This window comes from Octopus bimaculoides, chromosome 12, assembly GCF_046866305.1.
Source record: "Octopus bimaculoides isolate indiv1 chromosome 12, ASM4686630v1, whole genome shotgun sequence".
NCBI classification, from domain to species: Eukaryota; Metazoa; Mollusca; class Cephalopoda; order Octopoda; family Octopodidae; genus Octopus; species Octopus bimaculoides.
In genome coordinates, this window is record NC_142939.1 from 56,718,257 (window position 1) to 56,736,162 (window position 17,906).

The window sequence follows — 17,906 nt, forward strand, 5'->3', positions numbered from 1 at the left end:
TAGTAGTAGTAGTAGTAGTAGTAGTAACTGCAACAACTACACTAACCGTCTTCCAAATTACCAGTTGGCATAGAGCCTTCAGTACTCCAAGTGTTTGAAGAAGAAAAGAAAACACACTCACACACACATACACACACACACACAGAGAAACAAACATTCACACACACACACACACACACACACACACAGTCACATACAGACATACACAGACATACATAGACACCCAGGTATATACAAACACACACACACACACACACGTGTGTAAGCACACATATACAGGTGCATACTCGACTAAATTTTCAAATACAAACACATACATATACAGACATACTCTTAAACACACACACACACACACACACACACACACACACATTCACTGACTCCAACACATACTCACACACACACATACATACACACACACATCACTCACACACACATACTCATATACATACACATACATACACACAGTCTCTATTAAAGACACTCACTCACTCACTTATACACTTACACACACACACACACACACAGAGACTCTCTTAAAGAAACATGCACTTGTACATACACATACAGACTCTCTCAAAAACACATACACACACACACACACACACACACACATGCAATTACACATTAAGCAAAAGAAAAATGTTATTGAACAGACTATAATTAGAAATTACTTAGACTATTGATTGCTGTAAAGACAACAACAACAACAACAACAACAACAACAACAACAGTAACAAAATCATTTCTAACCTGTTAAATGGGAATCTATTATTTAAAGCAGAGGTCCCCCAACCCCCAGGCCACAGACCAGTGCCAGGCTGTGGGTCATTTGGTACCGTGCCATCAGCAGCAGCAGCAGCAACAACATGCTTTAACTCAGTGGTTCCCAAGCCTTTTCAGGCTGCCACCCACTTGGCACCCAGGCCATATCCCTAGCTTAAAACCCTAACACCCACCCACCCTACTCACTACCACAAACACACTGACCAATTTCTGCTGCAAATCCAAACAACTGTATTTCACAAATAGAACTTAACTTAATTACCCCATTATTTTGGGGGTTTTTTTTTTTGTTACATCTATTGACCCTTCTTTTGGCCACCCTATTATTGCCCCACTTTTCTTCAATGCTCCCAAGGGGGCAGTACCACCCGCTTTGAGAACTACTGCTTTAACTGATGCAGCCAGTCATTGGAGGTGCTATTCTAGAAGCTTTCATAATCAGCCGTTGCCACTGGTCTCTGTTCTCTGTCATGTGTAGCAGGTTCGCCATCATGTGACCTGTCCAGTCCTTGATGTTATCAAACCAGGATCTTCACTGTATGCCTCTCTTTTGCCCCCCCCCCCTCAACTGTGCCTTGAAAACTAGTGTGGAGGAGAGAGTTGTGGCAGGATACATGACCATACCAGGCAAGCTTTCATCTTTTTAACTGCACAAGGAGTGGCTCCTGTCTGCCAAAGTATTTGCTGACTTACCACCTGACAAAGATTTTCATTTTGTCCTCTGTGTATGGGATGTGTATGTGTAATTGCCTTCTGAAACAATTGTGCTCAAATGCCAGTTCTCTTCGCTCTATATCAGCTGTAAGAATCCAGCTCTCACACCAATACAGAAAGGGTGTTTGGGGAGAGATAATACCTTAGTTTCAGGCAGCAGCTTTCTTAAGAATGGATAGGTACACTGGTTCTCACCTGACTCTCACTTTTGGCTCCAAGACCATTCTCAGCCATACCCTGATAACTGATTCTGCTTTCAAGCTAAACTTAGTGAGGGACTGAACACGTGAAGAGATGGGCACTGCTAAGCATTTCTAAGGCCCATTGAAATGCCGTAATAGACAAACAAACAAGACAGAAAGAACACATTTTACAATTACATTTTATTTTTATTGACTACTGTAGTCTGTAGGGTGTTTTTGCATTACATATGTATTCTACAAGGCAGTCAGCTGGTAGAATCATCAGGATGCCAGGCAAGATGCTTAGCAGCATTTCATCCATCTTTACATTCTGAGTTCAAATTCCACAAGGGTTGACTTTGCCTTTCTTCCTTTCGGGGTCAATAAAATAAGTACCAGTTGAACAGTAGGATTGATATTATTGACTTACCCAGCCCCTAAATATTCTGGCCTTATACCAAAATTTGAAACTAATATATATATATTTAATTATATATATGTAAAATATATATATCATATGTTTTATATATATAATTATATATATTATATATAACTTATATACATATATAATTATATATATTATGTTTACATATATATATATATGTATATAATTACATATATATATTATATTATATATTTATATTCATCATCATCATCATCGTTTAACGTCCGCTTTCCATGCTAGCATGGGTTGGACGATTTGACTAAGGACTGGTGAACCTTATGGTTATACCAGGTTCCAATCTGATCAGACAGAGTTTCTACAGCTGGATGTCCTTCCTAATGCCAACCACTCCGAGAGTGTAGTGGGTGCTTTTACATGCCACCGGCATGAAGGCCAGTCAGGCGGTTCTGGCAATGGCCACACTCAAAATGGTGTATTTTACGTGCCACCCGCACAGGAGCCAGTCCAGCGACACTGGCAACGATCTCGCTTGAATGTCTTTACACGTTCCACTGGCACAAGTGCCAGGAAGGCCACACTGGGTACAGGTGCCAACACGATTTCGCTTTTGCTTGCCCGAACAGGTCTTCGCAAGCCGAGTTTAGTGTCCAATGAAGGAGATGACGTTGGCATGGGTGCCAGTCGTCGAATTTAGTTCAATTTCGATTTCACTTGCCTCAACAGGTCTTTGCAAGCGGAGCTTAGTGTCCAATGAAGGAAAGGTACACATAAGTGTTAGTCAGTTGGTACAAGGTCTGGTGAATATGGTGGATGAGTGAATACTTCCAAGTTCAGTTCCTCTAAATCGATTTGTGTTCTTTCTGCAACATTTGTTCAAGCATTGTCTTGCAACAGAATCAGCCTGTCTTTTTCAACCAATCTCAGTTGTTTATTTGAAAATTCACTCATCATTTCATCCAATTGGTTGATGTATACATCCACTGTAATTGACTTACCAGGTCTCATGAAGCTGTAGTGGATGACACCAGCACTGGACCACTAAACAGACACCATTAGCGTTTTTTGGTGAATATTCTTTTTGGATTGTACTTTGACACTTCGCCTCTATCCAACCACCATGCAGAATGCTCATTATAGTTGAAAAGAATCCATTTTTCATCACAAATAACAATATGATGCAAAAATGGTTTGTTTTTATGCTGTGACAGCAAAGAACAGCAAATATCAAGATGACATGTCATTTGATGCTAATTCAGTTCATGTGGTACTCACTTGTCCAGCTTCTATACCTTGCCGATTTGTTTCAGATGGTCCAATACAGTTGGAATCAAAACATCAAACCTTGCTTGCTAACTCATGCATAGTTTGAGATGTACCTGCTTCCACTACAGTTTCCAGTTCATCATTATCCACCTTGGTCTCAGGTCTACCAAGGGGCTGATTTTCAAGAGTAAAGTTGCCAGACCGGAATTTCTCAAACCATCGACGTACAGTGCACTCATTCGCCACATCTTCACGAAACACCTCATTGATGCTTTGAGTTGTCTGGAATGCATTGGTTCCATGATGGAACTCGTATTCATAAACAACATGAATTTTTTATCTATCCATTGGTTCACAAAAATTGATTTCCAAGAGAAAACTGACAATATAATCAGACACCATGAATTACATTTTGAAAAGTGATGATGTAACTCTTCAATGTTGTAAAACAAAGAATTGTCATTATAAAACATTAGAGTTAACGACTGTCAAATTTGGTGCATAAGAAAATCAAACATTTCATTCTTAATGACCTGATACAACAAACGTATTCTAACTTGATGATGAGAAATATTTAAGTAAAAGACAAGAAGAAAAATTGAGGAAATGGTAATTAGGTCAAACTTTGGAATGAGGTATCAGATACTTAATTCAATACAATTGTCATTTAGTTTGAGCCCCATCTCTCCTTTTACCACAACTTCTGCAGTTACTTCCCTATAAACTGTAACTCTCCTGTGTAAAAGTTTATAAAGCAGTTCAAAAGAGTAATGAGAAAAATGGATGATAAGAACAGTTTGATCTCAGTCAAAGATCAATGAAAATCATGGTAAAGTAGGAGTGGGGGAAAGTTTCTTTTGATTCTACCAATAAAAGTTGGAATGTCTACAGAAAATGTTGACGCCATGTTTTATGTGTAATGATATCGCTGAAGGAAAGTAAGTTCCTAGTCTTTTATCTCTCCTTGGAGTTTGCAGGTTTTCTTTGTTAAGCAGATTTACTGAAAAATCAGAGGAGGAATATAAGATAATCTGGTAAGATTATTGAAGGATCATTTTAATCCGAAGCTTTCTGTCATTGCTAAGAGATTCCAGTTTCATAAAAGCGACCGGAGGGTCAGAGAAACTTGATAATTCTCAGTAGCTTTTTCAGTAAATTGTCAGAATACTGTGGATTCGGTGTAAAAACTTTAATGACACCATGAAAGACATATGTATGTGTTTGTAAGTGCAAAGAGACAGAGAGAGAAAGAAGGAACGGAGGAAGGAAGGAAGGAAGGAAGGAAGAAAGAAAGAAAGAAAGAAAGAAAGCACATACACTTAACCTTCAAAATTCTGTCACAAATGTGAAAACAAAGGGACATAACTTAAATGGGGTTTAAGGATTTGGGGTCTTTTAGTTTTGTTCTGCACTTTTTTTTTTGTTAATGCTACTGGTTTCCATTTAATGTAGTAAAACAGTCGATATAAGAAAAAGTTTAGGGAGAAAAAGAGAAACCCAAATGATACAATTTCAAAAATATTAAACAGACACAGGAATCCAATTCTCTTTGATAGGATTTTTTTATTTTCATATTGTTATATTTCAGGATGGTCACTTTTTTTTTTCTTGCCAAATGAACGCACACACTATATATTTGTTCTTCACTCATTTATTATTGTTCTTATTTTAACTGATGTCCAATGTCTGGAAATCTTTCGTCACGCATTTGTGACCTCTTCAGCAACACTTTCCATCCTCGTGTATGCTCCAGCTCCATTTGATCCATTCTCTTGCAACACAAATTCCATCTACCAAATCCACTCATAAGACTTTGGTCAGGCTGATGCCATAGTAGAAGACTGCCCAAGATGCCACGTAGTGGAACTGAACCCAGAACCATGAGGTTGGGAAGCAAACGTCTTACCACCCAGCCATGCCTGTACTTATAGAAATGATATCAGTGGAGGCAGAATTAACTCATATCTGAGTAGTTAATCTGTAGCAAGTGATTGAGCCTCTTAATCCTGATGAGTGTGAAAGGTACCAGAGCCTAAGGTGGCTGTTCAGGCAAGGGCGAGGGTTATTTATTGCAGAGGATGGTTGGTGGGGGATGAAGAAGTGTGTGTCGCTCTTTCCATCTTTGACATCTGATCTTTGCTTTTTGATGTCTGTTATTTTCCATCCAGTCCATTCCCTTATTTCTTTATTGTCCACAAGGGGCTAAACATAGAAGAGACAAACAAAGACAGACAAAGAGATTAAGTCGATTACATCGACCCCAGTGCATAACTGGTACTTAATTTATCGACCCCGAAAGGATGAAAGGCAAAGTCGACCTCAGCGGAATTTGAACTCAGAATGTAATAGCAGACGAAATACTGCTAAGCATTTCGCCCGGCGTGCTAACGTTTCTGCCAGCTCGCCGCCATCCAGTCCATTCCCTTGATGATGACATGCTGCCACTGTGGACAATCTTTGGCAATTGTCTCCCAAGTATTTGGGTCAATGGAGCAGTGGAGGAGGGTGGTGAGCATTTTCCAGAGCTTATCTCTCAAATGATATGATAATGGTTATAGAATATAATAATGTAATAAAGGTGACGAGCTGGCAGAAATGTGAGCACACCAGGCAAAACGCTTAGCAGTATTTCTGTCTTTACATTCTGAGTTCAAATTCCGCTGAGGTCAACTTTACCTTTCATCCTTTCAGGGTCGATAAATTAAGTACCAGTTGCATACTGGGGTCAATCTAATTGACTGGCCCCCTCCCCCAAAATTTTGAGCCTTGTTCCTAGAGTAGAAAAGGATATAATAATGGTTTCAAGTTCTGGCACAAGGCCAGCAATTGTAAGGGAGGATGCAAGTTGATTACATCGACCCCCAGTGCTCAACTGGTACTTATTTATCAACCCCCAAAAGGATGAAAAGCAAAGTCAACCCCGGTGGAATTTGAACTCGGAATACATTCTGTCCGGCATGCTAACAACTCTGTCAGCTCACTGCCTTACTCAAATGATATAATAATAGAGAACTTATTGTATACAGTGCTCAGCTGCACTTCATCTCATAGGAAAAGAGTAAAAGAGGGGACAGAAAGCAGCAATAAGTCAAGCAAAAAAAAATGATAGCAATGGTAACCAAAAATGCATACATGGTACAACAGAAAAAATCCAGGGAAGACAGAAAAATGAATCTACAAAGAGCCATAAAGAAGAAAGTATGTAAAAGTGTACATAGGCATGTCATGTGCAGCATTAGCGAATCTCAAGAAACATGGAATCATTTAAGGATATAATGTCCTGAGGTCTTCAATGAAAGCTTGAGAGTAAACGGTGGTCCATATCTTTAACCGAGAAACATTTCAATGTTTTATATCTAGTAATGAGTTAATCCCATTCCCATGCAATCCATCACCACCTTTACATCCCAGTCCACCATCTAAACCAACATGCCGTTCTCAGCACTCCACGCCAAACCATCCCTCACACACATTCTATTGCAATTATTCCTGACAGTTTTAAAACTCTTCTATATCTATCATCATCGTCGTCGTCGTCGTCGTCATCATCATCATCATCATCATCACCACCACTACCATCATCAACGTCATCATTATTGTCATCATCATCATCATCATTGTCATCAGCAGTATCGTCGTCATCATCATCATCATCAACAGCAACAGCAGCATCCTCATCATCATCATCATCATCAAAAATTCACACCTTGCGTTTTGTTTTCCTGTTAGGTTTTGTTTATTTTATTTTTTTACAGTTCGTTTGTTTTGGGGGTTTTTTTTCTTTTTTTTTCTGTTTTTTTTTTTGTTACTGCTATGCTGCAAAGGGCTGGAAAAGTTATTCCAATTCAGTTCTGCATCCACTCAGAGTTAATAAATCAGTTGAAAACAGTAAGCATGGCAACAAGATGAACAACATGTAATGGAGTGACAGCGTGTGAGAGATCTGTGTAATCCCTACAGGCATGGCAGAAGAACTGTAGCCAAACTTAAGTGGAGGAGAGTGGTGGCGAGGTGAGGCAGGATGTAATTACGAGAAAGAGGATTATAATTATGATGATGAAAATGACAACGATGACAACAACTGCAATCATGGCAATGATGATGATGATGATGATGATGATGATGATGATGATGATGATGATGATGATGATGATGATGGTGATGGTGATGATGATGGTGGTGATGGTGGTGGTGGTGGTGGTGGTGGTGGTGGTGGTGGTGGTGGTGGTGGTGGTGACGATAACGATGGGGAGGGGGAGGAGGAGGAGGAGGAGGAGGAGGAGGAGGAGGAAAGAGGTATAATGGTGGTGATGGTGGCGGCAGCAGATGCAGTGGCAGTGACAGTGGAGGTGGCGGTGGTGGTGGATGGTGGTGGTGGTGGTGGTGGTGGTGATGATGTTGATAAGAATGTTGGATGAAAGGCTGGTAATGAAATATACTTATGAAGATATCAAAGAGAATGTTAATTATGTTGACAACAATGATGACGATGATGATGATGATGATGGTGATGGTTATGATGACGATGACGATGACAATGATGATTATGATGATGACGATGACAACGATGAGATGGTGGTGATGGTGACAACGACGATGATGGTGACGACGATGATGAAGGTGGTGTGGTGGTGATGGTGATGATGATGATGATGATGATGATGACGATGATGATGGTGATGGTGATGACAACAATGACGATGACGTGGGATAATGTATAAAATGAGGAAACAAGAATATCGATCAAATCCTTTATGGTTGTTTCTGACATAAAAAGGTAAATTGTTAAACACATTTACTGAAAGCTGATCTCAAGATGCTGAGAGCCTCACAGACGAAAATGACAAAAGACCGAGATGATTGGTGATCCACCATACTCAAGAAAAGCCCATGCACCTCAGTAAAAACGATGTCCTAAAAGCATTCTGGCTATGCTTGTTAACACATTCTGCCTTCTCGAGCTTTTGGTACATCTCATTCCTCTAAAACCTAGCCCTCCATCACTCCTCTATCTATGGCACTACCTGACAGCTGTAATTACTTGAGGACAATATCAACATATATTCCTCCTTTTCCTTCTCCTCCTCCTCTCCTCCTCCTTCTTTCTTTGTATCACTATGCCTCCTCCCCATTATCCACCCTTACTCTACCCACACTATTTCCCTGATTCCCCCCTCCCTTCTGTACCTTCTCAAAAGCAGGGTGATCTGTCTCCTGCCATTTAAGAACCTCACACATTTAGCTTTCATTCACTCTCAACACCTCATATATGTCATCACACCCCACTCACAACAGTCATCCAACATGGCCACAGTCAAACAACAGAAACAAATAGAAGAGTAAAGAGTAAAAGAGTATATAACTACACTCTAGGAGTGGTTGGCATTAGGAAGGGCATCCAGCCATGGAAATCTTGCTAAATTGCGTTGAAACTTGGTGCAGCTCCCCAGCTTATATATATATATATATATATATATATATAGATAATAATAATAAATGGAGCAAAACGCATATAAATAAAAGTTCCTTTAATTCCTACACATGTTTCAAAATAAATGAGAGCTCTTATGCGTTTTGCTCCATTTATTATAATTATCCATATCTTCTCAAAATGTATCACTTTAACTTGGTATCTCTACCTGTAAAACGGCTGTGATATCTTGTTTTTTAGTGTAATTTTGCTACCTCTGGTAACTATTAACATATTTAAATTATCAAAGGTTTTAATAACTGAGATAATATTAATATATACATAAACTAATATATATATATATATATATATATATATATATATATATATATATATATACCAGTTAAGCACTGGGGTCAATGTAATTGACTTATCTCCTCCACCGAAATTGCTGGCCTTGTGCCAAAATTTGAAATCAGTATTTACAAGGGTACCCACCCACTGTCTCCTCCTCTCCTCTCACCCGCTCCCTGTATCCTTTCTCGTCCTCCCCCTCCTGTACCTTGAGAGTTTTCTCTGGACTTCCACCACTACCAGCTTCATCTCCTTCTCAGCCACTCCCACCTGTGTAATTTGTGGTAGCCATGCATATCCTTTAGAGACAGACATCTATGCACGTCCCTCTATCATACTTTAGCCTTTCAACACTTGGTATAAAGCCACCTCCTCGACCCCAAATACTTCCTCCACCGCCATCACCATCACTTAGTAGGAGCTGTTCCCTTTTCCTCTTACCCTGTGCTTTTTTTTCTGTCTTGCAATTTGCTTGGCATCCTCAAGTAATCCTGTAAAACGGTTGGCATTGGGAAGGGTACCCAGCCATATAAACCCTGCCAAAGCTGACACTGAAGTTCAGCGCAGCCCTGTGGCTTGCTAGATCCAGTCAAACCATCCAACGACCCATGCCAGCATGAAAAACGGGCATTAAATGACAATGACGATGATGTTTACATTCATATTGCTTTCAAGTTTTAGCACAAAGCCAGCAATTTCAGGGGAGGGATAGGTTGATTAGCTCACCCCCAGTGTTCAACTGGTACTTATTTTATTGACTCCAAAGGACAAAAGGCAAAGTTGACCCCAGTGATGTTTAAACTCAAAACATAAAGACAGACTAAATGCCTGTAAGAATTTTACCCAGCATGCTAAGGATTCTGCTGATTTCCACCCTATATAACAATAATTTCAAATTTTGGCACCAGGCCAGTAATTTCAGAGAAAGTGACTTTTAAAAAGTGTGCGATGAAGAATTTAACAAAGTTGCTTTCTATTGACCTTGTGCATATCATTCAAGAGATTGCTGATTCTGTTGGAGACCTCATCAAATGAGTCTTCGTTGAGTTTTTTTTTTTTCTCCTTGGATCCAATGGTTTTGGCAGCAGAATTATAGATTAAAGAACTTAAAGAAGATTATTTGTCATGCATGCTGGCCTCTGAAGCGAAGAGTCTCTGACACATTCAGTTTGGCAGTAAAAGATTAACAAATGTTATTCCAAACCACTGAAAGTGTAATAATGTGTTGGTGTATCCCAGGCGACATAGCTGTGGTCTAATACAGGGAGACAACAGAGTAACACCAATGGTAGGAGAGGTTGAGAAGGTGAAAGGGGGAGTAGGGGGAGTGAGGAGAGAGGAGAATATGCACCAATTAAGCTACTCGAAGTTTGTGTTCTTTACTGTCATAAATGGAACATTTTCAGTCTGAACTTCATTAATATCAGGCAATGATCGATCTGACATTCAACCCCAATTCATTGGGGTTGTGCAATTCATTGCACAAGTGAACAAAACATCTTTGAGCTCTAGCTGCCTATCCAGGGTGTAGTCAATAAAATACCTCTTTGTGTATCTGGGGTGTTTTCATGAATTGTATCTTATTCTTTTACTGGAAGATGGTGCTAATAAGGATGAGATCATATTTTCTTCACACAAAGGAAAAAAACACAGGAGCCCTTACTGTTAGCTTTTCAACACCACATATCCTGATCACTTGCTCCCAGCTTTTATTATTCCTTTTGTATTAAAATCAACCATTAGGATGGCCTTGCCTTCTTTTAGTATTTTTAATTTGTACCTGATCTAATGCCTGAGAGAAGTGGCCTTTTTCAAACTACCAAATAGTTATTTCTTTATTGCCCACAAGGGGCTAAACGTAGAGGGGACAAACAAAGACAGACAAAGGGATTAAGTCAATTTCAATGGCCACAGTGTGCAACTGGTACATATTTAATCGACCCCAAAAGGATGAAAGGCAAAGTTGACCTCAGCGGAATTTGAACTCAGAACATAACGGCAGACGAAATACCGCCAAGCATTTCGCCTGGTGAGCTAATAATCCTGCCAGCTCGCCGCCATACTACCAAATAGTATTGTAACATGACACAACAGCTCTCTGCAAGGGAAATATGGAGTGACACCAGCACTCATTAATGCCAACTGGTTTCCCAGTCAGTTTAGATAGCAGGAGATGAAGGTGCTTTGTTGATAATGTCCAGAAGGCATAGCTCTCACAACTCCATTAACAGAACCCTCACAAGGTGGCTTGCTCGTACTCAGTAATGGTTACAGGTAAGTTCACCACCATCAATTCATTGCAGGAGAGTTCACCGCCATCAATTCACCATGAGGAAAGTTCACCGCAAGAAAATTTCACCAAGAAAATATATCCATAGTATCTCACCATTAATAGTTAAAAACTATTTTATTGAAATCAAATGAAAGTAATGAAGATCAAAATGTGCAATCGGAGACTGCAGTGAACATTCCTTACAGTGAATTGATGATGGTGAATTTACGGGACATGCTCAACAATATCTATATTGTTGCCATACATCTGGTAAATCCTGTAACATATCAAGTTTTCGCATATGTATGAATGTGTGTGCATGTGTGTTCGGAGATGTGTGTGTATGTGTTCATGTGTGTTTGGAGATGTATGTGTATGTGTTCATGTGTGTGCATATGTGTTTGGAGATGTATGTGTATGTGTTCATGTGTGTGCATGTGTGTTTGGAGATGTATGTGTATGTGTTCATGTGTGTGCATGTGTGTTTGGAGATGTACGTATGTGTATGTGTTCATATTAGCAAGTCTTTTTATCATTTATATACTGGGTTCTCTTTCTCCAGTTTGTAAGACAAAAGCATGCATATATACACACAACTCCCAAAAATGCACACACAGAGATTACAACCACAAACACACACACACACACACACTTATATATAAAGTTCACCACAGAAAACCCTTGGTATAGTTGGAAAAAGTAGAGGATTGCCTGCATAACTTTTGAAAAAGGGAGGAGTTAGACAGCTTCAGCTAATGATAGTCCCTCTGCTGAAGTATCAATTCCTGAGGTTTCTCAGGAAAATGTCAGAGGTGGATCTCTCGGACATGACCTCAATAATACAGCCAGCCACTCTCAGCAGCTGTACTGATGTTACGAAAGTATCACAAGCAGGCAAGGACCCCTAATGATAACACAGTCTATAGAAGGACCTGAATGCCAAAGAGAAGTTACGCACTGGGATCGATGTAATCGACTTAGTCCCTTTGTCTGTCCTTGTTTGTCCCTTCTATGTTTAGCCCCTTGTGGGCAGTAAAGAAATAAGAAACGTTAGCACGCCGGGCAAAATGCTCAGCAGCATTTCGCCTGTCTTAAAGTTCTGAGTTCAAATTCTGCCGAGATCGACTTTGCTTTTCATCCTTTCGGGGGTCAATAAGTTAAGTATCAGCTGCGTTCTGGGGTCGATCTAATCGACAGGCCCCTTCCCCAAAAATTTCGAGCCTTGTGCCAAGAGTAGTAAAGAACATACATCTACCCCATCTTTAAACATCTCCCCAACACCATCTATTTCTCTCTCACACTTTCTCTCACTCTCCCACTCTGTCTCTCTAACTCCCTCTTCCCTTCCTCCCCTTCCTGAGCCTACTGGGGTGACCAAGTATCTCCTCTGTAGTAAGACAACTATCTCTGTCCCTCTATTGTACCCTACCTCTCACCTAGTGCATAACCACTTCCCTCTCAGCTGAGAGGTCTTCGTCATGCAAGCTAATCGGCAACCCAACTGGTGCTGGTGCCAGATAAAAAGCGCCTGCGTTGGTGTCATGTAAAAGCACCCAGTACACTCTGTGAAGTGGTTGGCATTAGGAAGGGCATCAAACCGTAGAAATAATACCAAAACAGACAAATGGAGCCTGATGCAGCCCTCCGGTTTGCCAGCGTCCAACTCATGCCGGCATAGAAAACGGATGTTAAATGAGGATGATGACGATGATGATTATGATGATGACGACGATGATGATGATGAGAAAGATCTACACGCACAAAAACGTATACCATATATATATATATATATATATATATATATATATATATATATATATATATATATATATATATATATATATACACACACCCACACACACAGATTAATTAGAATATATAGTATTATACAGGGTGTCCACAAAGTCTGGGTACGTGGAGTAAATAAAATCGTAATATAAACAATTAAATATAAGAAATAATAATTTCTTAAAGTATGTGTTAATCTCCATGTGGGTACATGGAGTAAATAAAATCATAACATAAACAATTAAATATAAGAAATTATAATTTCTTAAAGTATGTGTTAATCTCCATGTGGGTACATGGAGTAAATAAAATCATAACATAAACAATTAAATATAAGAAATTATAATTTCTTAAAGTATGTGTTAATCCCCATTGTACCCAGACTTTGTGGACACCCTGTAGATCCAAGTTGCACTGGGTAAATTATATATGCGTGTATGGTAAATATATGAGTGTAAATACACCCCCACACATGAATATATATATATATATATATATATATATATATATATATATATATATATATATATATATATATATATATATATATATATATATATATATATACATACATATATATAATGTACTCTTTTTAAATTAGTCACAAAGCCACCAATTTTAAGTTAAGTGTACATTGCTATCGATACAAGAAATGAAGAGGAAAATCAACATGGACTGGATTCGAACTCGAAATTTATAAGAATTATACAAATTACCGAAAGAAATTTTATTTTGATATGCTACTGATTGTGCTACTTTCCACCCTAATATATGTATATTAATATAAACACACACACATCACGCACACACACACACACTCTCTCTCTCTCTCTCTCTCTTTCACACACACACACACATTTTATATGTGTGTGTGTATGCGTGTGGTTCTGAGTTCAAATTTCGTCGAGATCGACTTTGCTTTCATCTTTTCGGGGTCGATAAATTAAGTATCAGCGAAACACTGGGATCGATGCAATCGACTAGTCCCCCTCCCCCAAATTTCAGGCTTTGTGTCTATAGTGGAAAGGATTATAATGTACATGTATACACGCGCGCGCATGTATCTGTATACGTACACATACGTATATACGTGTATATGTATATGTTTGAGTGTGTATATATACATATAATAATATAAAGACACACAGAAAATGATGTAAGCACAGACACACGCATTAATATGAATACATAAACATACACATACAATAATATAAACACAGAGATACATTAACATGTACAAAAGCAACAGCTTCTACATGGTCTCTAGGGCTGCTAGAAATAGCAGCTAAACTGTCCTTAAATCCCACCCTGCTGTCTTATACAAACCAATATCTAAGACCACATTAGATAATATCGTATTTGGCACATGTACACACGATACCTAATAAATAAAGGCATGACGATCATGGTTGGAACGCTTTTCGTCATAAGTCTATTTAACCAAAGATGACCAGGGTTAAACAAAAGCAAGCCACAGAGACGTCGTCATCGCATAAATATACGCCAACCATATAATCACTCACGTGTCATGTATATACACAAACAGAAAGACTGGAATACATAGATATATCAATGCAAACTATTGAATAGATACAAGAATATAATCACTACACGCATACATACATACATACATACATACATACATACATACATAAATACATACATACATACATACATACATAAAGTCATCTAAGTCTATAAGTCAGGAAAAAATGCACTCGTATATATATATATATATATATATGTGTGTGTGTGTGTGTGTGTGTGTGTGTGTGAGAGAGATATATGCATACGCATTTGTATACACATACATGTATACAGAGACAGACAGACAGACAGACAGACAGATATAGATAGGTAGGAAGATAGATAGATAGATAGATAGATAGATTCACACACTAGCATCAAATAAAATAACATCGTAAAGGTAGAAAGAGGTTGGTGAATAATGATGTAAAAAGCGAGGGAATGTGGTTTGTCTATATACAAAACCACTTGGCTTTTTTCCCTACAACAGTAACAACAACACTAACAGCATGAGACAAGAAGGGCCGAGCATGTGTGCGGTCATTCGTTCTGCAAGAAATAGCTGCCAAATACCCTTCCATTCATAGCCTACTGTTTTAATATAAGATCACTATGGACAACGTAGTCTCCTGAAAATACAAAACAAGTAGAGTGGCCATGGTGGGAACACCTGAATTGTAGCTCTACTGGCTCTGATCACGTCTGTCTTTGGGTTAACATAAATATCAACAATAGCAGCAACAACATTCTACAAATTCACCGAGAATACAACACCTGGAGACGGTCACTCCAGTAATCAATGAGAAAACATGGAGTGTCTGCTATGTGTGTGTGTACACATTCAAACATATGTGTATATATGTGTGTGTGTGTGCATATTATTTACATACATACATATATATATATACACACATACACACACACACATATATGCAAATACATATATATATATATATACTTACGTATATATCTATATACTTATATATACATGTGATGTTCAGTGTTTCAGCTATATAGATAGTATACATATATACACATACAAGCTTGTAGATAGATAGATAGATAGATAGATAGATAGATAGATAGATAGATAGATAGATAGGTATAGAGTTGGAGGGGAGAGAGAGACACAGAGACATCCTTACAAACCCACTGTGTGTGTGTGTGTGTGTGTGTGTGTGCGCGTGTGTGTGTGTGTGTGTGTATGTGTGTGTGTAAAAGGTTAGTGGGAATTAGATAATCCTGGCGTTTATCTCGGGAACCACTCACGGACGGCGGCTATCTAAAAATTACAAAGATATATATATATATATTCGCACACGCACACACACACACACACACATACACGCACACGCACACGCACACGCACACACACACACACACACAAGATCGCCACAAGGTTTTGGAGCCCGGTACTAGCACTTTGGCTAATATCTATCTTCAATGTCCTTGAGAAAAAAAAAACAGGCATGAACACTGCACATTCTCATTTCACTTTTTTTTTTATATCTCTGGCTAACTTCTACCCGTGTATGTGAAGATATCATATGACATTACATCATGAAATGAATCTACGAACCGGTTTCGATACCCGGTTGTAAACATTTCCTTCAATTAATGTCCAAACAAAACTGAAAGAACAGCATGAATGCCACTAAATCTGGTTTAACTATCGAGGTTTTTGATATAAACACAAGGTTTTCTGCTTTAACTCTGGGGAAACTATTGAAGGGTGCTAGTTTCGCTTAGTCTCATGTCTTTTATCCGCGACCTAATTTCCTGTGTCCAACAGATTAAATCACTTATATTTTTGTCATCCCCCTCTTGTGGAAATACATTAACGTCACAACATCACCCTCTTAACATTTTCTTCTTTAGGAAAAAAAAAACTATTTTTAAGTATTTATCACGGGTTTTTGGTGATTCTTAAAAGGAGAGGGTAAATGAGGACGATAATGATTAGAGTGATTGTGGTGGCTACTGAGAAATGCATGAACTTCACATATTCACACATCCTTTCCCTCTTCCTCCTCCTCTTCATAATTAAATTCCAGTCATTTTCCTATATTGTAAGTCTATAAAACTACTAATTATTACTAGATTATTACATGACGAATCTTCCGAGTTTGTTTTTATTATTGGTCTTTTCATAAACGGGTTCAAATTCACTTAAGTCCCTAAATGGTTTTGGTCAACGAATGAAGTCCACATCATCTCCTTTCCTTTGTTTCCTGTAAATGGATGGTTTTTGTGTCTAAGAAGTCATTATGCGTGTATGAAAGACGGAGGAAATATTATTATTATTATTATTATTATTATTATTATTATTATTATTATTATTATTATCATTATTATTATTATTATTATCAAATGTGTATGAAGAGAGAGAGAGAGAGAAGGGGTGGATAGAGAGACAAAACCAGAAAACAGGCAGTACCATATATCAGAGGTTAGACATTACTTGATTGTTATGTTTATACGTGTGTCTATATATATATATATATATATATATATATATATATATATATATATATATATATATAATGTAATACACATACACACTCTCATACAGACACATTCGTGCATATATTTCATTCAATGTGTTTACACACACGTATACACGCACACACATATAGATAGATAGATAGATAGATAGATAGATAGATAGATAGATAGATAGATAGATAGATAGATAGATGTGTGTGAAAACACATTTACAGAAACATATATGTATGGATATATATATATATATATTCACACCTATATATATACATACCTATATATATATATATATATATATATATATATATATATATATATATTCATACCTATATATATATTCACACAATCATACAACTACATACGCGAATGCGAGTTGTGTTTCCCACTCTTTATATAAATATAAATATGTGTATGTCTACATATGTGATTATGTATTTATGGGTATCTCTCTCTCACTCTCTCACTCTCTCTCTCTCTCTCTCTCTTCTCTCTACCTACCTATCTGTCTCACACATTCCCAAATTTATGTTTGTGTGTTTATCGGCATATTTGTATCTCTATGTAGACATGCATGAAGTGTGTAAATATACATGTAAAACACTGTGTATATGTGTGTGTGTCTGTGTATGTATACGTAGTACAAGCTACATTTATTTATTGATAAAAACAACCAGGCATACATATATTGTATGATATACATAT

General features: G+C 38.0%; 1 protein-coding gene across 2 annotated transcripts in view; it reads right to left on the bottom strand.

Annotated features, from left to right (window-relative positions):
- The window catches only part of LOC106870126 (arrestin domain-containing protein 3), a 102,665-nt gene that overhangs the window by 84,083 nt on the left and 676 nt on the right, over nucleotides 1–17,906 (bottom strand). The window lies entirely within an intron of this gene.